This window comes from Xyrauchen texanus, chromosome 3 (assembly GCF_025860055.1).
Source record: "Xyrauchen texanus isolate HMW12.3.18 chromosome 3, RBS_HiC_50CHRs, whole genome shotgun sequence".
Classification (NCBI taxonomy): Eukaryota; Metazoa; Chordata; class Actinopteri; order Cypriniformes; family Catostomidae; genus Xyrauchen; species Xyrauchen texanus.
In genome coordinates, this window is record NC_068278.1 from 32,157,200 (window position 1) to 32,185,062 (window position 27,863).

The following is a 27,863-nucleotide window of genomic DNA, read 5'->3' on the forward strand; positions in this document are numbered from 1 at the left end:
ATGGGTCTAGACCTTCCGTTGCCATGCTACCTGTTCATCACAAAGTTGCAACGCTGCCTGTTCATCATAACGCATTCGCATCAACATCAAAAGCCAGTATTTCATGTCAACAGCGCATTCACTCTCATAGTATGGCAGGCAATCGCGTAATCTCATGAGGGCAACTCGGTCAAGGTTCATTCACTTGTCATTCACAGTCTGCATACCCGAGCGTTCCCCATCAGGGAAATAAGTTAATTATTCATGCATATCATCATGTAGAGTCAACGCTTATCATACAGGCTCTCATTACTTCATTCAGTAAGATTCCCCCATTTTGCGGCCGCCTTCGCCCAAATCACGTAACGGGTGCGTTCCAATCCAATTCATCATCCCTATTCCCTACCCACTAGGAAGACCGAGCCCATGATGTGAGCATTCCGAGGGAGCATAAAATCACAGTTTCACCTGGTGATGTGCGCCCCCCCCCCCTTCCCGAGCACAAACCATGCAAATTACAAACCCAATTTAAAGTGCTGTATCTACTGGCTCCCCTGGAGTATGGACACAGTTGTAGTATCTTTTGAAAGAAGACACTTTGGGCTTCACTACTCAAGATTCAGAATTAATGATCAGTTATATTAAAACAAAAAACTACAATCTCAAAAAAAAAAAAGAAAGAAAAAAAGTTTTGGACTTTGAGATGGGCTCATTCTATTTAGAAGACTTCATATATAAGATAATATACAGTTTTACAATGGGAATGCTGCTCAGATTGCATAGTCTGTCAAAGAACGACGATGAATTATAATTCTTCCAGGCGAGATCTCATGTAAACATAGAGAACATATCAAGATTTATAATTACGTACAAAAGTGCTACTGGACGTTACAGAATGAACTCGGTCACGGAAGCAGGCTGAACTGGATTCATCTGGCGATCGCTATTTCATAATAAGGTATGAAGTCCCGTTTTTGATATTTCATGTTGTCATCCGTACTTCCGGCACAAATAAATAAATTTCCGCACCGCTTCCCCTATTCATCAGATTATCTACCATCAGCGTAAGGCATTTCGCTATGATCAGGTCATACAGCGAGTAATTCCCATCTCATGGCATACTTCCATTTTATTATCAATCAGGCATCATCAAAGAGAAGAAATTCGTTGGCATGTCTTCACAAATCATTCAGTCATCGTGGTCAGACCACTACAGCAACAACTAATCAGAACCAATATGATCGACAGCGTAAATTCAGCCATACATGTTTAGGCGTGCATGTATCTGGTCTCCGGAATATGTCAGAGACAATGATAACTTGGCACATCTGCCGTCGAATCAGCTATAAAACACATTCGGAAGGTGATTTGCAAATATTCACAAAAGATAAAGTGCGATACTGCATCTTCAGGTCATAAAGGTAGGACATGAACAGCCGGAACTGATCCATGCTCGAGAATCACATTCTTGAAGATCTCGATTCATATCAACACACATTCACAAAGTAGTCTCGTGCAAGATGATTTGCACAAACATGCACACATTTTCGTATGTTTTGGGGCACACCTCCTTCAAAAACTAAACTGTCCACTGCATCTTCAGGGCTCTATGCCGGGAGCACATAAGACTCTCATGTTCCTTTTACAGCCAACAACTAAACTCTCATGAAGCTGAGACATTATTCTTCTCACCTTATTTTCTCCAGCTCGAGGAATAAGAGGGAGGAGAGAGAGAGAGAGAGAGAGAGAGAGAGAGAGAGAGAGAGAGAGAGAAAAAACAAAAACCCACAATGAGCCACGTCTCTAGAAATCTAGACATCACACACATTCTCTAACCATGCAAGCTTCCCCCCTAAAGAAACATGACAGGATCAGGTCTATTTTCACATCGTTCCCTGGTCAGTTTGGGTCTCCTAACGCAATCTCCAGCCCCATCAGGCCTCCTCGACTTTGCCATGCTTATCATTCCTCAAGGCCACTCCGCCGTTTTTCCGCCTCCTCACACTAGCTCATTCCATAGACAGCCTCTCCTACCCACCAATCGATGATGGCTGGCGAGAATCTCCGGATGACACAACCCTATTTCTCGGACATGGCTCCCTCCATAGGATTCAGGGGTTGCCGTCTAGGACCATGGTTCACAGGGAATGGCCAGAATTATACTTTCTTCAATATAGCTTCCTACACTCCAGACGCTCTCTTTGTAAGTAATCCCATTACTAGATATTTCATAATTGAATGTATTTAACAAATGTTCTCGATCTACAATTCCAGTCTCGATGCGGCTCAGCGGAGGGAAGAAAGAAATGACACCGAGACCCAAGCTTCAAATCCTTCCTCGCCATTCGTACAGCACTTCATCATATGGTCCAGCAAACAACCTTCCCCTCTACCCTCCAATGAAATGGTTCTTTACACTATATGGGGTAAAATATATGTTTGAGTTCAGAAATAGGAAATACATTCCCAGAACCACTGCAGCCTCATTCCGCGATGACACAGCAAGCTACATCTACAAAAGATGTTTAAAATAGGCCTTTCTTATTCTATACCCATCATCACGGCTGGCGTCATATGGGTTCCCTCCAGAAACTCAAACGCATCGTAGTCATGCAACAATTCCGCAGTCGTTTCTACAATCAATAAAGTCTGGTCCTCCTCGAACCATCATGTCCCCTATGAGAAGTCTGACATGGCAGAGCATTTCCTGTAACTTCATCATCCCAGCCAGATACATTCCCGGGTTTTTCAACGTAGTCTCTGACCCCCTCCCTCGCTTCGCAGGAGTTCCACAGACCAGCTCGACGGGCACCCTTCGAGGTATACTGGAATCTACAATGAAGATGCTCAAACGCTGCTCTCCCCAATCGTACCTGAAATGGTCAACTTGACCCAAATCATCAAACAAGCTCAACTCCCCATCAGCCATAAGTTCTGATGCATATCTGGTGGTGGTTGGTGGCTCTTCCCCAGCTCATCCTTACCTACACAATGATTCAATTCAAGCAAGCTCACCATTCGCAAGGACAGCACATAACTATGTCCCCCTCGCCGGACTTCCATAATGTCAAGCACAGTCCCTTCGCATAGGTATTGCTCAAACCAGCCGCCCTCGCCGGAAGCTCGCACCATAACGAGATGGCTTTCAACAAGGTATGGCACGACCACATCGCCATTATCGTATGCCGTTATGTATGCTGTTCACTCTGGCAAAGATAACCATCAAACAAATTTCCCTCGTCGGAGGGTTTTCATATCAAATGTTTTCTTTCAACAAAGGGATTGCACACAATGTCGCCATAACTGTATGGCTTTACGCATGTTGCTCACCTTTCGGCAAAGATACCTCAAACAACTTTTCCCTCGTCGGAGGGTTTTCATATCAATGTTGTTTTCTTTCAACGAAGGGACCGCACGCAATGTCGCCATTATCGTATGGCTCTACACACGTTGTCCCCTTCGGCAAAGATACCTCAAACTACTTTCCCTGGCCGGAGGGTTTTCATATCAAATCTTTTCTTTCAACAAAGGGATTGCACGCAACGTCGCCATAATCGTATGGCTTTACGCATGTTGCTCACCTTTCAGCAAAGATTCCTCAAACAACTTTTCCCTCGTCGGAGGGTTTTCATATCAATGTTGTTTTCTTTCAACGAAGGGACCGCACGCAATTATCGTATGGCTCTACACACGCTGTCCCCTTCGGCAAAAATACCTCAAACAACTTTTCCCTTGCTGGAGGGTTTTCATACCAAATGTCTTTCAACAAAGGGACTGCACGCAACGTCGCCATTATCGTATGGCTCTACACATGCTGTCCCCTTCATCAAAGATACCTCAAACAACTTTCCCTCGCAGGAGGGTTTTCATACCAAATGTCTTGCAACAAAGGGACTGCACGCAACGTCGCCATTATCGTATGGCTTTACGCATGTTGATCACCTTTCAGCAAAGATTCCTCAAACAACTTTTCCCTCGTCTGAGGGTTTTCATATCAATGTTGTTTTCTTTCAACGAAGGAACCGCACACAACGTCAACATTATCGTATGGCTCTACACATGTTGTCCCCCTCGGCAAAGATGCCTCAAACAACTTTTCCCTCGCCGGAGGGTTTTCATATAAAATTTCATTATCTTTCAACAAACTACACTGCACAGCAATGCCGGCCAAAAGCAAAGATTCTGCTTAACCAGGCGCTCTCGACGGAGTGCCCAAAATCACACTCGAGGACAAAGAGGAAATGCACAGGGATGAAATCAAACTCGAAAAAAAACTGCTTTCCCATTCCAAAGGCTTCACACAACCACACCAGAGGCATTGCAAATTTCACGTCAAATTCTGACGCTCGCATCTCTTAATTCCTCCTCCAGAATGAACGCCCAACACAAGACCTGGTTCGTACCAAACTGGATCATCTTTTTTGGGGGTAGTATACTACTTTCTCTCTTTTTGGGGGTAGGCTCCTCGCCCCTGCCTCCTATCTCCGGCAGGACATGACGGTTCCGGGTACTACCTCGGACTGCCGGACGGGGCCTACGCCAAAGAGAGAGACATCACCTCCCGTTTTACATCTATCAAATAAATGGCATCTCAAACTTCCCTCAAGCCTGTGTGTCTTCCCGATAGAACCAGCTTTACAATATAAATAATATTTTAACAACCAAAAATACAAATACATACACAGGTGTCGGACAGCTGTCTGTAACACTGCCATCTCCAGTCGGCCTTATCCCTTATCAGCCTAATTAGGGGCCGGGTGAGTGGAATCACAACCTGGCCCCGCCCTCCACCCTGACACACTTATATTATAAACCGTTTGCAAATATGCAGATATCTCGCTTAAACAGATGGTAAATGGTCTGCACTTATATAGCGCCTTTTTAAGCCTTAACAGTATTCAAAGCGCTTTACACTGCGTCTCATTCACCCATTCACACACACATTCATACACCAATGGCGGCAGAGCTGCTATGTAAGGTGCTAGCCTGCCATTGGGAGCAACTTGGGGTTCAGTGTCTTGCCCAAGGCATGTGGAGTCGTGTGGGCCGGGATTTGACCACCAACCCTGCGATTAGTGGCCGACCCGCTCTACCAACTGAGCCACAGCCGCCCATGTAATTCACAAACCTCATCCCGTCGAGCAATCTTATCTTCCACTGAGGCGCGTATTCTGTCAGCCAGAACAAAAGCTTCAGCATCAGGATCAAAACTTCCTCTGATTAACAAATCATGATGGTCACTCCGTGACAATCTAAGTAGGTAATTAAACTGCCAGGAGAAAATTGCTGCTTTATGTGTGCTTTAAGTAAATGTCTTATTCACTCTGCACTGTATTTACAATTGGTTTGTTTCAGTATTTATTTGAGAAAATGTGATTGCTAACTTGGACATGCCATGAACATGCATTTAGAAGCACCCGCTTTATAATTTTTTATTTCTGGCCCTGCCTTCAAGTTATATAATTTGATTTATAAATGCTGAAATATGTTATTTCTGTGCCACTAGCATCACTAAATAGAATTGCAAAATATATGACTGCTTTCAAACAGGTTTAAGAAAATGTTCCATCTTCCATAGATTGCACAAACAGATTGAACAAATGTTGTGTCTGGGCAGGACAGGCTGCTTAAAACAAACAGAGCAAAGTTTTGCAATGTTACACTTTTGTGTGAAATAAATCTACAAATGGCTTACTTATAGTTGACTCTGTCTATTAAGATAGGATACTAAAAATAAATTTACCTTGAAACAAATTACACACATCAGCTTTAATTTTGAAAGGATTTGTATAGGTGTTTATGTAAAGGAGGAGCGAGCAATGAACATATGTTAGTGTTGGATATATTAATTAGCCACAGTAAGCTGAAAGTTTCCTTTTAAAAATACCAGAGAGGCTGCAATCTAAGTAATTGCTATTGTGAGTCAGTGGAGAAAAGGAGCGAAAAGAAAATGGAAAAAGAAAGAATCGATTTGTCTGACTACAGGAAATCTGTCTGAACAAACAGGTGGAAGTACTAAATTACCAGTGTCCTAAGAGGACCTCAGACACCAGACAATGAGGCCAACCTGAGTAAACGAAGAACCAGCCAGTGCAGTCATAATTTCTGAGCATGTGTGGGTGTAGGAGAGTGAATGGTGCGTGTGTTTGTGATATTCAGGGCTCACAACAAATTCTGGTTTATGGTTTTATGTCCACGTTCCAACCTCATCAGTGATCAATCTGTGTTGAATGAGAGTGGATTTTAATGGCATCTTCCAGATGAAGCATAGTGTGTGTGTGTGTAGAGAGAGAGAGAGAGAGAGAGAGAGAGAGAGAGAGAGAGAGAGAGAGAGAGAGAAATGTTATTATAATGTTGGATGAGGATCAGGCTTAATATTTCTGCATAAACAAGAGGCAATAAAGAGCTACAAAGGTTGGAGAGGCAGGACAGTGGGAGTAACTGAATAACTGAAAGTATTACTGTAATATCACTGCTCAGCCTAATGATGCTCCAAATATGTTTTTCTGTCCTGTAACTGCTGCTAAACACACTGTTACTGATGTGTGTACTTGTACACTGACACTGTGTTGACCTGTTCATGTGAAGGTGATACTCTCCTTAGAGACTCAACTTGTCGGTGTAGTGGAGGAATACATTGTAATTTAAGTGCTGGCAGGTAACATGTTATTAACCTAGAGTTACAATAAAAAGGTAAAAAGTTACTTATGGTTATGGTTAAGGTTTGATACAGAGCAGAGTTAAGTTGACGGTTAATGTAGTCTCAACCTCAGATGACAAGTCCACAGACTGCCCATAATCCGTTCACTGATCATTTGATGCATTTAGACCATTTCAAGTATGTAAACAATAACAAAGGAATTAGAATGCTACTGTGCATGTCTGGCCCTGAGCATTTCCGGTAGAAGCATTTTTATTAACCAGAACTTTCTAAATAAAATGACTGGCACGTACTTTTAGAGTCTAGCTAAAACAGAACAAACGAGATATGTGCAAAAACATAAACAATGAGGTGGTATTAACGGATCCCTTAAATATGACTCAGAATCAGCAATGTTTCTCAAAGAACATTACTTGAAATGACTTATGCAAACATGTTGGTGATACTGAGCTCATCTACACGAGAGAGGTGATGAAAGGGTACCGTAGTTTAGATGCTCACAATTATTTCCTAAGCAGCATGGTCAGGATTGCTCCTGTTAAAAATCAATGAAGCTGTTAACACTGCGAGCGTATGACTTGCAAACAAGGTAAGGATTTTCTTTTTAATTATATAAAAAAAACTTTCCTTGTGTGTCTTTTTCTTCTGTTGTAGCTTCTATGCTACTCTAAGAACTTGGCAGTGTAATACTGCAGATATTGTTGACTTTTGTTTGTTAAATTGCTTGTTAGGTTCCTAATTTTGAAGTCACTTTGTATAAAAGCATCTGCTAAATGACTGTAAATTATTTGCACAGACTCATTCATTATAATGGGAGCGATATATAGTCACTTTTAGAGCCTGTAAAGAAATACTCTGACTTAATTAGCCAACTAAACTCTACCTATCAAACATACTATTAGTTGGCATAAATGTTGTTAACTTACCAGAGATAAAATGTGTGCTACTGTTGTTAGTGCTGCAAGTATCCAGTCTTCTCGCTTCACTGCAGTGTTTCATGCGTCCATTTGTGGTTGCTTTTTCGGAAATGTAAAAAATTTAATTTCCGTTAGTTCCAAAAATAACATTCTGTTACAATCATAGTAATGTTAATCATGTTAGTCACAATGAATAAATTGTTCACGCTGTTGTTTAGAATGAGTTTGACAAATAGCCGGAAATGTTCAAGGAACAAAGACATCACTTCATTACACCTACAGTACAAATAGCGCTTGAAATGTTCTATAGCACACAAATTAGAACTGGTACTTTCTTGTCCTGGCAAAGTATAATCTGATTGACTGAACATCGGAAGTAAAGGCACACAGGGTTGTTTATAAGTCTTCCTGGAAACAAAGTCATGATTACAAGGGAGGTTGATAACGCTTTTAAGATGAAATAATCAGTTGATTTGACCAAGTGTGCCAGTTTACTGGCATCAAATGCCAACAGATATTATACATTTTGTTTGAGGCACTTAGTAGCAAGTTAACCAGAGACAGTATAGGATGAGATGAGTCACTGGTATACCTATTAGAGTTTGTTTTATAGAAATCATGTTACATTTGACCATGATGATGATCTATGCTTGATTTTATCTGGGGTAACCATGGTCTTGTGTAAAAATAATACAATTTAATTAGTCTTATACAGGGTTTACTAAACTAACCAGCTGCAGATAAAGAATTAGTCTATTGCCAAAAAAATAAGAAATAAACAAACAAAAAACTAAGACTTGTCTTGGACTTGTGACCAACGACTTGAGACTTGGCCTTGAAAGACTTGAAACTTGACTTGGACTTCACCTCAAAGACTTGAGACTTGACTTGGACTTGGACCTCAGGGACTTGTAACATGTCTGAGAAATTCAATATTAATCAATTCAAAGAGCACATAAACATTGGCATTAATATGTAAAATTATGACGTTTAGATGCTGTCAATACGTCAATATTTTAAGTTTTCATGTCTATGCAAACGTAAGCATATGTATATTTGCTAGAACCAACTTTATGTAAGAATTCTCATGAGATCATGTTGGGTTGGTCACTTTACATGTCTAAGTGGGCGATTCTTGGCCAAAATAAGATGCAATGTGGACCAGACCTTTGCTGCTTAGTCAAAGGTCTGGCTAAGCGAGGCTAGGGTCGGTGTAAGAACAGAGTCAGGGTTAGGATGAAAGATATATGGCCCAGTGTCCTTATGTGGTCCAAATACAGAGCAGGTCCAAATAGAGTGCAAAAACCTACCCGAGAGCTACATTAAAGAACTTTATGCATTATACACATATATTTTAAGAGTCTCATGTATTCAGTAGCAGGTTGACTTGAAACTCTACATAATTTTTCTGTGGCATGTTTTGGAGATGTGGGCATGTCCGAGCTACGTCTGAGGAGAGCGAGGCCAGGAGAGGAAAACAGTAAATTATTGGGGATTAAATAGGTTCGGACCAGTTTTTACCCACCCTCAAAAGGACGGCTTGGTCGAACGATTTAATCATACCCTAAAGAAAATTATTTGTAAGTTCTTGCACTAAGATGCTCGATATTGGAACAAGTGGCTCGAGCCCCTATTATTTGCAGTATGAGAGATTCTGCAAGCCTCCACAGGGTTCTCCCCATTTTAATTATTGTAGGGGCATCAACTGCGCCGTGTGCTTGACATCCTATGGGAAAATTGGGAATAGGGACCTTCAAACAGCTTGACCTGAGAGCAAAACTCCACACACTGGTGCAATTACCACAGGAAAATTTGCTCAAGGCTCAAACCTGGCTGTATAATAGGGGTGCTCGACTAGGGGAGTTTACACCAGGAGAAAAAGTCCTTGTATTGCTCCCCACATCGAGCTATAAATTACTCACCAAGTGGCAAGGTCCCTTTGAGGTCACACGGCTAGATTGAGAAATCGATTATGAGGTGAAACTAATGGATAGAGACAGAGCACATCAGATTTACCACCTCAACCTCCTAAAACTGTGGAGAGAGGCGGTCCTCGTGACTTTGGCGACGGTGGTTCTGGAGAGGGAGGTGCACGGACAGGAGGTGAACTTAAAAGCCACTATCGAGTCAACACGGTCACCTGTGGAGACCATCTATGACCATCCCAAGTCACTGAGGTTGCCAGGTTGCAAGGAGAATGAATTGATGTGTTCTCGCCTCTTCCCTGTCATACGAATCTCATAGAGCACCATATCGAAACAACCCTAGAAGTAGTGGTACTTAGTTGTCCCTCCCGAGCACAAAAAAGAAGTGGTTTGGTAAGAATTAAAAGCCATGCTGTATATGGCGGTAGTAGAAGAATCCCACAGTGACTGGGCCAGCCCAGTGGTCTTGGTTCCTAAGAACGCTGGCTCGGTCCGGTTCTGTGTGGGTTATAGAAAAGTCAATGCAGTGTCTAAATTTGATGTGTACCCGATGCCTCGGAGCTGCTTGATTGGTTAGGTGTGGCTCACTTTTATTTGACACTGGATTTAATGAAGGGATATAGGCAGATCCCCTTAACTCCCATGTCCCGTGAAGAGACGGCATTTTCCACGCTGTTCGGATTACACCAATTTGTGACACATGCGTTCGGTTTGCTCGGGGCCCTGGCTATGTTTCAGCGGCTCATGGACCGAATCCTCTGACCACACACTGCTTATGCCGCTGACTATCTAGATGACATCATCATGTACATTAATGATTGGCGGGACTCACGGCAAACACAAAGAAGTGTGCAATTGGAAGTACAGATTATTGGCTTCCAGTTGGGTTATGGGCAGGTGCATCCCCAAATAAAAATAAAAAATCTGGACCAGATCCAGTCCAGTGGACAGAGCCGTGTCATTAGGCATTCACACAGGTGAAAGCTGCACTTTGCGTCGGGCAGTTATTACACTCTTCTTACTTCGCTCTCCCTTTTATCTTGCAGACTGATGCATCAGACAGGGGACTGGGACCAGTGCTGTCCAAGATGGTGGAGGGGGAGAAGAGCCCCATGCTGTACAATAGTCGCAAACTCTCACTAAGGCAGACTAAATACAGCACAATAGAGAAGGAGTGTTTGGCCATCAAGTGGGTGGTCCTCACCATCTGGCACTATCTACTGGGGCGTGCTCTGTTCAGACCACACCTTGCTCCAGTGACTCCATCGCATGAAGAATGCCAATGCGCAGATCACCCGTTGGTATCTAGCTCTCCAGCCTTTTAAGTTCAAGGTGGTCCACAGGCTGGGGGCACAAATAGCTGGGGGGGTGGAACCCCGGCCAGTTGGGTGGGGGGGGGGGGGTGGAACCCCGGCCAGTTGGGTGATGGGGGTATGTGGTAATGTGCTAGTGGCCAGGCGACATCTGTGGAGCGAAATTATCTCTAACCTCCAGAGGAGAGAGAGACAGAGAGAGAGAGAAATTCATGTAGCCAAGATGGTGTGTGCATTGAGTGTGCTTATACTGAAAAGTACTGAAAATAAAGATATACGTTGGATTGTTTGCCCGGCTCACGCTTCTACCTCCAAAGAGAGTCTGTGACTTGTCACACATGTATGATTCACACACACATGCATGTGTATGAGTTTCTGTCAGAGAACTTTCTCAGGTGTGAAATGACTTTCTCAACATCAAATGAGAGAAAATATGGAGAGAAACACCTTTCACTCAGTGGATAAGCACCAGTGCACCTCATTACGAATATATGTGAGTGAGTGTGTGTGATAGTGTACTCTCAAATGTTTGCAAGACTTTGTGAAGGTATGACTGATTTAGAATTAATTAAAATAAACAAAGACATGAAAATCCTAAAAAAAGTAATATTTAGATTGAGAGATAGTGTGAAATGGAGGTAGATTAAAATAAAAAGAGAGAAGAGAGGAAGGCAGAGGTAGAACGAAATAAAGAGAGAGACGCCTTGTCATTTGTCAGGGAAAGGCCCAATTAGGCTAATTAAATGTTCCTGTGTAGCGTTCACCATGAAATATTTATCCAGTGTGTGTGTGTGTTGTTGATCTACAGGTCAGAGTCAGGTAATGGCTACATGAATGTAATAGGGCTTTTAATCAGCCCTTCCTGACAACAAGATGAACTCAAATCACAAGCAAAACAGTCATTATTTGAGCTATTATCACCACAACACACACATATGCACACAGCTTTGCCCTTGACGATAAGTGTTTGATTTTAGAGATGAATATGTTTGTACAGAGACGGTGGGCTGAGCAGTCACATCACAGGTCATGGGGATATTGAGACGTTTCCTGCTTGAGACTCAATGGAACATAAACAACACCTAAGTGTGCTTGAATTTATTTTGTGAGTGCTGATGGAATTTTTTTTTAAATACACTTAAGCTTAGAATAACAGAATAAAGGCTTCTGTAGCCACTGTGAATCTGTCCAATTAACTAGAATAACTCAAGAATACTTACTTTTTTGTATATAAAATTATATGTACAAGATATATTTACATTAGAAGTAAAATTGCATTGAATATGATAACTTGAATATGAAGAATGTATGTAAAATACTGTATATTAGGAAATCTGTTCACTTGTTATAAGCCTTACTAAATTAGTTAATTTCTTATTAGGAGTGCTTGCTAAAGCAAGAATCACTATTGCTCAAACTTAGGGTTGGAGATTGTGATAAATTAAGTATTCAATTTTGGCATAAAACCCGCCCACACTGTTTGTACTTTGGACATGAATGGTACCTCAAACCTTCAAACGTATGTTCTCAAATTTATGGTAAAACGGGTGAAAAAAAATCACATCAATTTACATTCAAGGAGAAGCTTGAGCTATATTTAGGGAACAGGATATCATCAAGATTTGGGGGTGAGGAGGCCTGCAAAGATGCTGACTAGTACAACCCCTGGAGTCGTGAGTTCGAATCTGGGGTGTGCTGAGTGACTTCAGCCAGGCTCCCAAAGCAACCAATTGGCCCGGTTGCTAGGGTGGGTAGACCTTGCTCATGGTCTCTATAAGGTGGCTCTTGTTCTCGGTGGGGTATGTGGTGAGTTGTGTGTGGATGCTGCGGTGAATAGCGTGAGCCTCCACACATGCAAAATCTCAGCTGAAATGCGACCAGCAAGATGTGCGGGCTGACTGTCTCAGAAGATGAGGCAACTGAGATTCGTCCTCCTCCACCCTGATGGAGGCGAGTCGCTACGCCACCACGAGGAATAAGAGCTCATTGGGACATGGGCATGCCAAATTGGGGAGAAAAGCGGAAATAAAAGAAAAAGATTTTGGGGTGAGCTCTTTGGACTTGGGCAAGTCAACAAGCACATAGCAATTGCCCAGAACACCCTAGCAAGCCACTAATAACACTCAGAAAACTATAGCAACCACGGCTCACCACTTCACCCTAGCAGCGACTTTTGCAGTCAAGCACCACTCATTCACACAGAATCTTTCAGAAAATTTACAAATCTAGTTTTCTATCATTTTTTGCAGTGTAGAATATTAGTTTCAGAAATATCTACTCTGACAAAGTTCACTCACTGAGCCACAGATCTGCTGTACATGCAGGAGAGAGAAAAAGCTTAAGGCGTCATCAGCTCATTATGTTCTGCCCTATATAAAAGAAGAGAAGACAGCCAGATATCATACTCTCCTTTCTCCCTAGCCCACAAAGTTTCCCCTCCACTTAAGATGTTTCTTTCTTTTTCCTTTGCCAAGCATGTGTGCAGAGAATTATCTGCTCTCTCTTCCTCCTTGAATATAAATGATGTTTTTTTCAAACTCTTTTTTTCTGATTTGGCATTTGCCTGCTCACCCCATCTATGAGGTTTCACCTCATAAAACAGACACTGCTTGAAAGAGAGAGCGAGACAGAGAGAATCTTAGGAATGTTCTTTTTCTTTCAGGCAGAATACAACATGAAATTCATAAAGTTTGGTCGCACAGTGAGGCTTACCATTCAGTCACATTTACAGACTGTTTTTCTTTATCTTGTTCTGCTTGTTCTGTCTTTACACTTCCATTCCAACCCCCCCAACACACACACATACATATTAAATATCTTTCAGACACAAATGTTAAATTCTTAATATTCTAAAATAATTTCTTTTCAATCTCTTTACTGCTTTTACCATGTAAACTTGTCATATATATAGGTAAATTAGAGTCACATTAAACAATATTTCCCTTCCCAATCTTCCCTCCCCCTCACTAGACACTGAAGTATAAACACTGAAATGGATAGCTGCATGCTAAAGATACAAAAAAAAGAGTATTATAACAAAAAGGGATGAGTTTAAATTAGTTTAAATATTCTTCATGTTACATTGTTTTATTGAGATCCTCTTCCTCTGTGACATTAAGTACCTTCATATAATTAATACATTTCCCATTTCTTGTTAAACAAAGATGGCTTCGTTTTAAGATTAAACATTATTTGGAAACACTTTACAATATGGGTGCATTAATAAGTATTAACTCATGGTTAACTAATGCATAGATAATAATGAGTTAATATATGACTCATGATTGGCTAAGCCATTCATTATTGACTGCCACATCAGCAACTAATATAGAGTCTGTCTGATTAATTTATTAAGTCATATATGAATTGCTATTAATTAAATGTGTCATCATGGATTAATTCCCTAACATTTTATTATATGAACTAATAGTGTTAATTAATGTCTTAATTACCACGGGTAATACGGGTACATTAATATGCATTAATACACGCTTAATTACGGCATTATTACGGAAAATTAATATGTTAATTACAACAATTACTTAATGATGAGTTAATAGTCATGTGCCTCAACAAGTAAAGTCATAACATAATGATATCTTTGCAAACCATGAATTAATCATTAATGCAACCAAAGTACTGCCAAAAAGTCATGACTTGAGAATTCGTTTATCATTAATGACCATCATTGGACTTCATATAAGCTGTTTATTTAACATCGGTTTCCAAAAACTTTGCCTCACTAAAGAAAAAAAAAAACAGTGGGATGCAGAGATAAAAAAGTGATATACAAAATATCACATAAATATGTATATGTGATATTTTGTATATCTCTTTTTTAATAGTTGTAATTAAAACATGCATTTGCAGTAATAATGCAGTAATTAAGCATAAATTAATGTAGATTAGTGCACCTGTATTGGGTGGAATTTCAAAAATTCAACACATTAATTAACACAATTAGTTCATATAATAAGTTGTTAGGGAATTAATCCACGATTACAAATTTAATTAATAGCAATTCATATATGATTTAATATATTAATCAGACAGATTATTTATTAGTTGCTGATGTGGCAATCATTAATGAATGGCTTAGATGATCATGAGTCATACACTAACTAATAATAAGTATTATCTGTGCATTAGTTAAGCATGAATTAATGCATATTAATGCACCCATATTGTAAAGTGTTACCTATTATTTTCTTAGCTGGGAAGAAAGGAGATATTTCTCTAAGCCACATGGCAACACTAGGAGGTTCAGCAAACTTCCACTGTATGGCAATACATTTCTTTGCAGCTAACAGGAACATCTTTTTAAATTGTGAATTTTCCCCATATCCAGTTGTAGAATTGATTCATTTCCCAAAAGGATAAATCTTATTAATAATGTGGAGGATTCTCTCCCAATATTTTTTTAATGTCACACATGCCCAAAATATATGTATTAGTGTGCCCACCTCTACTTCACATCTAGGGTAGCATTCAGAATATTTATCACTTATCTTGTGTAATCTCTCAGGTGTGTAATAAACCCTGGTACAGTGAATTTACCAAGGAGAATGGGCTCACAGGGTTAAAAAAAGGGGTCACAATCCCCTTAACAGTGGTAAAATTACTTTTAGTGAAACAACAGCAAAAGCAATATGATGAAAGACACTACTATTCAATAAATCATTGAATTTGTTAAAATCAGTAATCAAAATAAGCAATTCTTATTTATATATTTCATTAGCCTAACTGTAGGCTGTTTATGGCTGCGAAGCAATGTAGCATATTGCCAAATACAGTTACTCAAAAGTAATCCTCTACAAATTACTTATAACTTCTCAAAAGTAATCAGAATACTGACTTAACTGATTACTTCACTAAAATCATAATCACATTATTGTTTCTTTTACTTTCTAAAAACACTTTTCACAGGAAAGCTTTTGATTTTTCCGCTCTTTGTTCATTGTCACATGCAAGTCAAATGCCACTACCACAGCTTCTATCGGGAAGACACGCAGGCTTGAGTGAAGTTTGAGATGCCATTTATTTGATAGATGTAAAACGGGAGGTGATGTCGCTCTCTTTGGCGTAGGCCTCGTCCGGCAGTCCGAGGTAGTTGTACCCGGAACCGTCATGTCCTGCCGGAGATATGAGGCAGGGGCGAGGAGCCTACCCCCCTGCAGGACAGGGCTCAACTGGTGGTGGTGGGGAGGTGGAGGTTGCAGTGTTAGCACACCGAAACAGCAATGTGATAGATTGTGAGCGGACTTATAAAGCATTGGCTTACGTGCGATTGGCTAGGAGTTACCAGCTAATGATGTGATGATGTGCACCTGCTGGTCTTCCCGCTACAACTACGCTCCACTTCCATTTCTATCGGGAAGACCCGCAGGCTTGAGTGAAGTTTGAGATTCCATTTATTTGATAGATGTAAAACGGGAGGTGATGTCACTCTCTTTGGCGTAGGCCCCGTCCGGCAGTCCGAGGTAGTTGTACCCGGAACCGTCATGTCCTGCCGGAGAAAGGAGGCAGGGGCGAGGAACCTACCCCCAAAAAGAGAGAAAGTAGTATACTAACCCCAAAAGAAATGATCCAGTTTGGTACGAACCAGGTCTTATGTTGGGCGTTCATTCTGAAGGAGGAATTAAGAGATGCGAGCATCAGAATTTGACGTGAAATTTGCAATACCTCTGGCGTGGTTGTGTGAAGCCTTTGCGATGGGAAAGCAGTATTTATTTATTTTTTTTGCGTTTGAGTTTGAGTTTGATTTCATCCCTGTGCATTTCCTCGTTGTCCTTGAGTGTGATTTTGGGCACTCCGTCGAGAGCCCCTGGTTGAGCAGAATCTTTGCTTTAGGCCAGCATTGCTGTGCAGTGTCTTTGTTGAAAGATAACAACATTTGATATGAAAACCCTCCGGCGAGGGAAAAGTTGTTTGAGGCATCTTTGCCGAGGGGGAGAACATGTGTAGAGCCATACGATAATGGTGACGTTGCATGCAGTCCTTTCGTTGAAAGACATTTGGTATGAAAACCCTCCGGCGAAGGAAAAGTTGTTTGAGGTATCTTTGCCAAAGGGGACAACGTGTGTAGAGCCATACGATAATGGCGACATTGCGTGCAGTCCCTTCGTTGAAAGAAAACAACATTGATATGAAAACCCTCCGACGAGGGAAAAGTTGTTTGAGGTATCTTCCTGAAAGGTGAGCAACATGCGTAAAGCCATACAATAATGGCGACGTTGCGTGCAGTCCCTTCATTGAAAGAAAACCACGTTGATATGAAAACCCTCCGACGAGGGAAAACTTGTTTGAGGTATCTTTGCCGAAAGGTGAGCAACATGCGTAAAGCCATACGGTTATGGCGACGTTGCGTGCAATCCCTTTGTTGAAAGAAAACAACATTGATATGAAAACCCTCCGACGAGGGAAAGTTGTTTGATGGTTATCTTTGCCAAAGTGAACAGCATACATAATGCCATACGATAATGGCGACGTTTGAGTTTCTGGAGGGAACCCATATGACGCTGGCCGTGATGATGGGTGTAGAATAAGAAAGGCCTATTTTAAACTTCTTTTGTAGATGTAACTTGCTGTGTCATCACAGAATGAGGCTGCAGTGGTTCTGGGAATGTATTTCCTATTTCTGAACTCAAACATATATTTTACCCCATATAGGGTAAAGAACCATTTCATTTGAGGGTAGAGGGGAAGGTTGTTTGCTGGACCATATGATGAAGTGCTGTACGAATGGCGAGGAAGGATTTGAAGCTTGGGTCTCGGTGTCATTTCTTTCTTCCCTCCGCTGAGCCGCATCGAGACTGGGATTGTAGATCGAGAACATTTGTTAAATACATTCAATTATGAGATATCTAGCAATGGGATTACTTACAAAGAGAGTGTCTGGAGTGTAGGAAGCTATATTGAAGAAAGTATAATTCTGGCCATTCCCTGTGAACCATTGTCCTAGACGGCGACCCCTGAATCCTATGGAGGGAGCCATGTCCGAGAAATAGGGTCGTGTCATCCGGAGATTCTCGCCAGCCATCATCGATTGGTGGGTAGGAGAGGCTGTCTATGGAATGAGCTAGTGTGAGGAGGTCGGAAAAACGGCAGAGTGGCCTTGAGGAATGATAAGCATGGCAAAATTGAGGAGGCCTGATGGGGCTGGAGATTGCGTTAGGAGACCCAAACTGACCAGGGAACGATGTGAAAATAGACCTGATCCTGTCATGTTTCTTTAGGGGGGAAGCTTGCATGGTTAGAGAATGTGTGTGATGTCTAGATTTCTAGAGACGTGGCTCATTGTGGGTTGTTTTTTTGTTTTTTTTTCTCTCTTCTCTCTTGCTCTCTCTCCTTTCTCTTATTCCTCGAGCTGGAGCAAATACGGTGAGAAGAATAATGTCTCAGCTTCATGAGAGTTTAGTTGTTGGCTGTAAAAGGAACATGAGAGTCTTATGTACTCCTGGCATAGAGCCCTAAAGATGCAGTGGACGGTTTAGTTTTTGAAGGAGGTGTGCCCCAAAACATACAAAAATGTGTGCATGTTTGTGCAAATCATCTTGCACGAGACTGCTTTGTGAATGTGTGTCGAAATGAATTGGGATCTTCAAGAATGTGATTCTCGAGCATGGATCAGTTCCGGCTGGTCATGTCCCACCTTACGGGGGCGGCTGGAGTGGCGTTCCTTCTTAGGAAGGAACACAAACCATCCACAAATGCTGCCTCAGTGTGATCGCTGCCTAGAAAAACGAGACAGCGCCTGTGACCGTCAGGAGTGGAGAGCACTCTACCGCATCCAGGAACTACACAGGGGTGGAAAGTCATCTTTATAAAGATGCGTCCTGAAAAGGACGTTCAACGCCGCTGTGTATTTTGTTCTTTTAGAGAAAATAACTCTTTTAGAGAAATAAACTCTTTTAACTGCTCTGTCGAAGCGCCCAGGGGCAAGCTGCACTGCTGTGCAGAGAAGCAGAAAGCCGCTGATATGCACCGTAGATCCAACAGCAATCGTTCAGAGATGGGAGGAAACAGACTGTGACTCGCAGCTCGCTGCATACACAACCAATCGGCTCCGAAGAAAATTTCTGAATGAAACAGACGCATTCCCCTCCCTTTATACCTGTATGGGACATGCAAATTCTGTCAGCCAATTTCTCATTGGCCTTTTCTCATAGATCAAGAGACCCCTAGTGTCAGACGGGGAACTTCCTGCACATCACTAATGAAAAAAAATATATATATGTTTTCCAGCCACGATTAATCTTGAGGTCTAATTCAGGTAAATCAGGGGCATGATACAGCAGAAAGTGCACAACTACAGCATAAGGATAGACTTCGGTTTACTTACACAAACTTCACATACATTATCTGAGTAAAGAAATTGATATAGATGATTTGATCAAGACTTAAGTGAAACACACATATCAGTAAAATTAGTTACATTTGTTGTTTAGTGAAATTATGAAATTATTTGTTTTTGCTGAACCAACTCCAGATTTTTTATCGAGCACTTGCTAATGATTTAGCAATAAGATCACTTAGGCTTTAGTACTTCAGCAACAGATGTTAGTGCTGTTCACAGGTGGAGAGGGGAGGAGTGAAGAAACACAGAGCGAAAGACTGGGAGGCAGTGGTGGACAAATAGACACTAAACAGTGACATTTTGGACATGTCTTTTACTGAGTGATTTATTAGTGTAATAAAGAAATTACCCCGATTACACACACACAAACACTGAAGCGCGCGCACACACAAACACACACCCAAATACAAACTATACAGACAGCTTGCCATATTGAAACACTCATGCATGGCTGGGGAAGGGGTAAAGAATCACACTATCACACACACACACACACACACACACACACACACACACACACACACACACACACACACACACACATGTTGTGTTTCCATGTTTTATGGGGACTTTCCATAGACATAATGGTTTTTATACTGTACAAACTTTATATTCTATCCCCTAAACCTAACCCTACCCCTAAACCTAACCCTCACAGAAAACATTCTGCATTTTTACATTTTCAAAAAACATAATTTAGTATGATTTATAAGCTGTTTTCCTCATGGGGACCGACAAAATGTCCCCACAAGGTCAAAAATTTCGGGTTTAACTATCCTTATGGGGACATTTGGTCCCCACAAAGTGATAAATACACGCTCACACATACACACACACACACACACACACACACACACACACACACACACACACACACACACACACACACACACATATTCTTGCCCACAATTTTACTTAGCTATCTAAAGGGAGACATACCTTAGACTTCCATTGTTTCTATATAAATCTAATGATAATTATAACAGACATACCCTAACCCAAAACCTATTCCTACCTCTAAAAAAATCTAATAAATTCTATAATTTCTATCATTTAAAAAAATATATATTTTGCTTCATATATGAATTGATTTTCTAATAAAGCAGGTCCCTGCTGTCCCTAAAAGGGAGTTTTAGTATGATTTATTTCTCTTTTGGGGAATCTTTTTGCCCAAATTATAGCGAAGTACGAGTGCACACACAAAATCTAACACACACATTAAAAAGTCAGTTAGAATTCCTAACGAGAATCCCTGAAGATCTTCTAGTGAAAGCTTTGCAATCATAATACATTCCCTCCTAACATACTCTATTGTGATTCAATCTGGATTAGTTTATCTGACAAAAGTCTCTTCAGGAGTAATCATGAACAAAAATGTTATCTCAGTGTGAGTTTATGTGTATGTGTGTCTCTCGCTCATGGCCAGACATATTCTAAGCTGCCATTAGAACACCAGAGAAAAGGTCAAGCAAGAGGGTTAGACGGCTGGAAATAATTGAGGAGGATGTAGACAATAAAGAGCATTAAGAGGGAACAAAAAAGATGGACAGCATGAGGAAATGCAGAGTTGGAGGATAAAAGGAGAGGGGAGACATGGGGAGCATAGAGATGAAAGTATGGAGTGATGAGGTTCATCATATTGTTCCATTGAAGCTTATTGATTTTATTATTTTTTTGTCCAGACACTCAGCCTGAATAATAGAGCCTAATGTGTGGGTGTGTGTGTGTGTGTGTGTGTGTGTGTGTGTGTGTGTGTGTGTGTGTGTGTGTGTATCACTAATAAGGGTATTTCAGTTGGATAAGCTTACCTGTGAGTGCCCTATTCTCAGGTGTAAGAGTAAAAATGCTTTATACATTTTGTGTTTTTCTCTCAAAACAGAAAATGAATCAGAGGTTTATATGTATTCTTAAAGTGAAAATTCACCCAAAAACTGAACATTCTCTCATAATTTACTCATGCTATTTAAGATGTTTATGACTTTCTTTCTTCTGCTGAACACACACAAATATTTTTAGAAGAATATTTAATTTCTGTAGGTCCAGTCAATGCAAGTGAATGGTGGTCAGACATTTGAAGCTCCAAAAATGAGATAAAGGCAACATAAAAGTATGCTCCAGTGGTTTAATTCATGTTTTGTGAAGAAATACAGTTGATTTTGGGTGAGAACAGACCAAAATATAACTCCTTTTTCAGTGGGTATCCATTCAGAATAGGATTTCTACCATAGAATTTCAACAGGACAGAGCTGAACGCCTCAGAGCTCTCTCTCCCAGCGTAACGATAATTAAGGTTAAGCTTGTTTTTCAAACCGCCATAAAAAATAGAAAAAGCGGAGAAAGAAGACTAACAAACTTTAAAACACCATAACATTTATTTTCTGGCTAAACATTGCAATTATCATTTGTGAGTATTTATATGCATATGCACAGATGTTAGGAGCGAGCATCATTAGACCGCATATTCAAACAATTGGGAATTTCAAAAACTGTTAAGACTGTAAACATGTGCTATCTTTTAAATGGACTCCACTCTTAATATTTTCCTTATTACTATTTAAAATAAATAAAACAATTATATAAAGGTAGTTTTACTATAGTGATATTGTAGTAATTATGACTTTTGGTGGAAAACATAGATTTGAAGATATTAACAATGGTGTTAGTACACTATATGGTGTTAATATAGTAACCATATTTAATTTTGTGATTACAATTATTTTACTATAAAATACCATGGTTATACTATGGTTATTTTATCTGTAGAGGACATCAGGACAGATCTGTGTTCCAATCGGTTTAGTGCATTTTTTAGGATTATTTTAACACTTTTTATCGAGGCATTTTTCTAAAAACTTTTTTCAACAGACATACACTTTAAACACCCAGAGCAACAGCGATTCATACCTTAATTCGATGAATCTTTTGTTTGAGCTAAAAAAGGGGCAGTGGGGACTCACACGTTGCCAGGCAAGAACATGATCGATCACAATAGCAACATGCATTGAAAGAATATATTTACACTTGTAACAAATAAACTCAGAAGGGCTTTATTAATTCTGGCAGTTTGTTGTTCATTAAATTACTGATAGATTTTATAATGTCGCATAATATTTGGGAGCAGCGTTTCATGAGAAAGGACATTCAGATTTCATACAATGTCATAATCTGACAAGATCATCATATTTTGAATGTGAAGCACAAGTTAACATGGCGTTAACATTACTTGATAATGTGCACCATTTCACACCGAATGATGAAACCTCATTACCAACTGTAGAACATTTGGAAATAAAGTAATGCAAGGAGAACAAATCTTGTTCAGACATCATGTTCGTTATGTACACGCATCGTAGGGCTCATTGTCTCGGTTCACTTGGCTGCAGCATGCGCAATACAATGTGACAAAAAGCAACAATGTTCCACAATATTGTGAACTACACTCATGCTATTGTAGGCTACTGTATAATATAATTAAGTTCAAAAATAAACTTTATCATGTAATCATGAATGCTGCCACCTTATGTGACTGTATCGCCAATGATTTTACCTTTAAAGCACAATTGTGATGACAAATATAAGTTAAATACCATGCCAAGAATATATACAATATAATATGAACAAATTACCAACAATGATCTTACAGGACACTGTGTCAGTAGCAGCCATGGTGTAAAATGGCTTTTTATGAATCTGCTGGATGTAGTGTACATCTTACATGTATCCAAACAGACATTAAGATAAGTAAAGCTGGTCTTAAACTTCAGATTTGCAGGAAAAGAGTAACAGAATGCGAGTTAAAAGGCCCTGAGCTATCAGTCCACATGTGACTTTCAAAGAACTTCTGTTTTTAAATATACACCTGTCACGATTCACTGTTGTCTGCCCTGTGCATCTGTTCCTGGACTACACTTCCCATAATTCCCTGCTCTTATCACTGCCAGCTGTCCCTAATTGTTCCTCACCTATGTTTAATGTTCTCATTAGTCTTTGTGTATTTAATGCCCTGATTTCTGTTCAGTATTGTCAGTTGTTGAATGTATACATGTCTTGTTCCAAGCCCTGTTCTTAGTTCCCTGTGTTTTTGTATTATTCTGAGTTACCTGGTCCATCTTTTGTTTTCATTAAAAGCTGCATTTAGATCCTCACTCCTCGTCCTCCTCGTAACAGAACAACTGACCAAAGATGGATCTAGCAGCGGTCTTCCTCCAGTTGAGCCAAGCGAACCTCTCTATAATTGAGTACTCACGTCGGTTCAGCACCATTGCCAGATGCACTGGATTTGCTGATAGTCACCTGAAGTCCATTTACCGGATCGGCCTCCTTGTCCATGAATGCAGGCAATTATGGGAAGTGTAGTCCAGGAACAGATGACAGGGGAGAAACACAGGGCAGACAATAGTGAATCGTGACAACACCAACTGCTGTAACTTTAAATAATATTATTTAAAAACAACAACGGGAGCAGGCCGCGCCTGGGGCCATCTTAACGCTATCACACGCAACGGGGAAGGCGTTCTTTTCCAACTCCTATTCTTTCAGGGGGAAAAGACCCCACAGAGACCACCACCTGCCCAGGCTGGGGGGAGGTAAAGAGTGGCAAAATACATCACATGGGTTTTCAGGCCACACGTGGAAATGGCACGGTGGTAAATCCTACCTACTGCGAGGGAGGAGTTACTACAAACACTGCGACTGGGTGGCAGCGGGGACCGTACCGCAGAAAATACACACAGGGGGATTAATCCACAAGTCATTTTAGTACCTGTAGTGTGTCTGGTCGGGGAATTCCTCCACTGAATTTGCGGACCAGAGGGCTAGGGAAGAAGAACATCCAGGGAGCGCGAATCTAGTGGACTCTCCTCTGGGAAAAGAGCGCACATGATCACCTCAGTGGAGGGGAAAGGTGCTATGTGCAAGCGGGAGCACCCGGTCAGACGTTCCACATTACTGAGTTCTACGTGCTTGTACCTGAGAGAACACGGGATGAGACCGACTCAACCATGAGATTGTAAAATCTCATAAAGGTATTGGGTGTTGCCCAGCCCGCTGCTCTGCAGATGTCTGCTAGGGAGGTGCTGTTGGCCAGTGCACATGAGGATTCTCGTCGAGTGTGCTCAAACCTGAAAGGGGGCGGGCACGGCCTGGATGTGATAGGCCAAAGTGATGGCGACAACGACCCAGTGGTAAAGCCTCTTTTTGGAGACAGCGTTCCCTTTCCGCTGTCCACCAAAGCAGACAAAGAGCTGCTCAGAACATCTAATGCTCTGAGTGCGGTCCACATAGGTATGCACGCACCGGACACAGCAACAAAAAGGCTGGGTCTGCCTCCTCCCTGGGCAGCTTCGCTTGCAGGTTCACTACCTGGTCCCTGAAGGAGGTTGTAGGAACCTTGGGGACGTAGCCCGGTCATGGTCTTAGGATGACATGGGTGTCTGCCGGACCAAACTCCAGGCAAGTGTCGCTGACAGAGAACGCTTGCAGGTCCCCAATCCTCTTGATGGAAGTGAGCGTGATCAGCGGCTGCGTGCCCATTGCACATGGCGCCCCAACCCTGTTTGGAGGCGTCTGAGGTGACCAGAATGCGTCAGGAATCCTGCTGTAGGGGGACTCCTGTCCCCAGAAAACAGAGGTCTATCTAATGGTTGGATGTCTGGTGGCAGATAGTGGTGATTAACACACAGTATATGCTTGGGACTCAAGTCTGAAGCCAGTGCTGAAGCGGTCTTGTATGCATAAACCCTAGCTCCGCGGCCACCGCTGAGGATGTCTTATGCCCCAGGAGCATCTGGAACCACAGCAAAGGAACCCTTGTGCCTTGTCTGAGCGAACTTAGGCAGTTCAGCACCTGCTGCGTGCACTAATTTGTGAGGCGCACTGTTGTTGATACTAACTCCATGCTCAGAAAAGAGATGCTCTGAACTGGGGAGAGCTTGCTCTTTTCCTCGTCAACCTGAAGCCCTAGATGGCTGATGTGCCTGAGCACCTGGTCCCTGAGGGTGCACAGAGACCCTCGAGAGTGAGCTAGAATTAGCCAGTCATCGAGGATGTCGAGTACACAAATGCCCACTTCCCTTAGCTGGGCGAACTAAATAATGTGCTGAGTCGGATGGTACTGGCCTGCCAGCACAACGGGTTGGAAGTGTAAGCGACGCGTCCAAGCTCTGAGCAGGGGGGCACTAAGGGACGATCACAAATGACGTACCCAGTGGGGCTTCGCAGCGTGGGGAGCAGGTAATATGTCGGGGAGCAAAGTTGCATCCCGAAACATTTTTGCTGAGAAAAAAAACTCAAAGCATTTACATTGCTCCGCGTACCCAGCTGGGGGCGTGAAAGTGACTGAGGAGGAGGTCCTATGGGGGCGTCCTCTAGACTTAGTCAGAATCGGCCCACCTGGAGTCTACAGTCGAGGGCGTGGAGGCGAGGGGGCCACGTCCATGGTGCCGTGACTGTAGGTGCTTGGCACCAGACCGCCGTGAGAACAACGTGTGGGGGCGCCGGGTTAGGTGATCAAAGAAGTGAGAGAACCGCTCTCTTTTTCCTGGAAATTTGGGCACCGCGGCCCAGGCAGTGTGCGGCAAGAGGCAAGGCATGATGTGGGAGATGGCCTCCATCTGCTTCCTCACTGCCAAAGACTACTGGGCAGAATCTTCAACGGTGTTGCCGGATAAGCCGAACTGGGAGATGGGGCATTGAGAAAGCGGGCTTTGTCGGGGTCCCGCATCTCGACCAGGTTCAGCCACAGATGTTGTTCCTGGACCACAAGTGTGGGAGTCGCCCATCCGAGTGCCGGAACTGTGACCTTCATGGCCTGGGGGGTGTGATCGGTCCTCGAGCGCAGTCCCTGCAGCACATCAATAACAGGACTACCCAAGTGCAGATCTTTAAGTGCTGTCGCTCTCACCTCGAGCCAGTCGCGCCGGCCCCAATTTTGTAGGAAGGAGGTGTGGTGCGGGGGGCGGCTGAAGTGGCTTTCTCTCAGAGGAAACGTTGCTATGGTTATGTTCTCGCACTGAGCCAAGAAACGCGAGGCAGCTCTTATGACTGTCAGAAGCGGAGTGATATCTGCAGCATCCAGGAACTACACAAAGGCAGAAAGACATATTTAAAAAGACGCGTCTTTAAAAAGATGTTCAATCCCAATGTGTATACTCTGTTAGAGAAAATATACTCTTTTACTCTTTAAGGAAATGCAATGCTCTACAGAGGTGAGTGGAACAGTCTCACCACCGCTCGGCTCCGAAGAAGAAATCTGAATGTACAGAAGCATGATTTATACCTGTATGTCCAGGGGAGGGACATGCAAATTCTGTCTGCCAAATTCTCATTGGCCTTTTCTCAAGTTCAGAGGTAACCGAGGCCTTCAAGAAAGTCCCCTAGTGTCGCTTCACTCGACACAACGTCGAAGTGAGCGTCAGACCGGGAACGTACGACTTTTAATTCCATTGAGAAAACCAAACTAACCAACAAACAGTGTTATTAAAATTTTTCCTAAGTTCAACCATCACATAAACCTAAACATAAGGTCTACCCCTTACCGAAACCCCCAAACCTAACCATGATTTTAATAAAAAAAAGTGTCTGTTTAGTACCACAGTTTAAAAACAAGCATTCCTATGATTTTTTTGTTTAACCCATAACCCAAACCCCAAACCTAACCTTAAACTCTTAACCCTTACCCAAACCCCGAACCTATCCATGATTTTAATAGGAAAATAAGTTCTGTGTACCAAAGAAGAAAGAAAAATTTGGGCTTTGGAACCAGATGAGGGAAATGTATTTCAGGTTATTGACATTTGATTGTCATTTGTATTGCATAAATATAGAATGAGTAACGTCTCGGTTACTGTCATAACCTCCATTCCCTGATGGAGGGAACGAGACGTTGTGTCGATGAGTTGACACTAGGGGTCGCTCCTGCGGAGCCCGGACATCTCTGATTTTGAGAAAAGGCCAATGAGAATTGGCGTGTGGAATTTGCATGCCACTCCCCCGTACATACGGGTATAAAAGGAATGACTCTGCAAATACACATCAGGTATCGCACTGAGGAGCCGAGCCAGAGACCCGGCGCTTTCAGCGGATGGTTCAGTATGGGACACAACGTCTCGTTCCCTCCATCAGGGAACAGAGGTTACGTCAGTAACCAAGACATTCCCCGTCTGTCACTCATTCGACGTTGTGTCGATAAGTTGACACTAGGGGTTCCCATGGAAAACGCCACAGAACTGAACCCAGTTACACAGACTGGCAGTGCGAGACGGGCAAACATCTGTGTGCCTCGTAGCCAGCGCAGCAGGCCGTCGCATAACTACCCCCAACACACTGGCAGGCATGAAGCGGTCCCCTGCACCTAGGGGAATGGCTAACTGCTCAGAAGTATAAGGACTGGCTGGCCCAGCCGGGGCCTTCTCTCTATTATTCTCCCCTGTAAAAGGAACGAAATCAATCGGCTGGGGGCTAAATATATGGTCCAAGCTGGGGGGTGTCCCTGCAAAGAGGAGGACACCGCGGAGACCACACCAGGCCCCGAGAGGGGGGGGTTTAGGTGGAATACACACATGGTCTTACCGTTTAGCAGTGGAAGCACACGGCGTCGTGGTAGACCCTACCCAAAGGGGAGGAGGGATAACTACAAACACGGCGACCCAGGGCAGAGGGCCCTCTGTCCAAGGAAGATGCGGTTTACCGGCAGGGAAACCATTTTGCGGGATA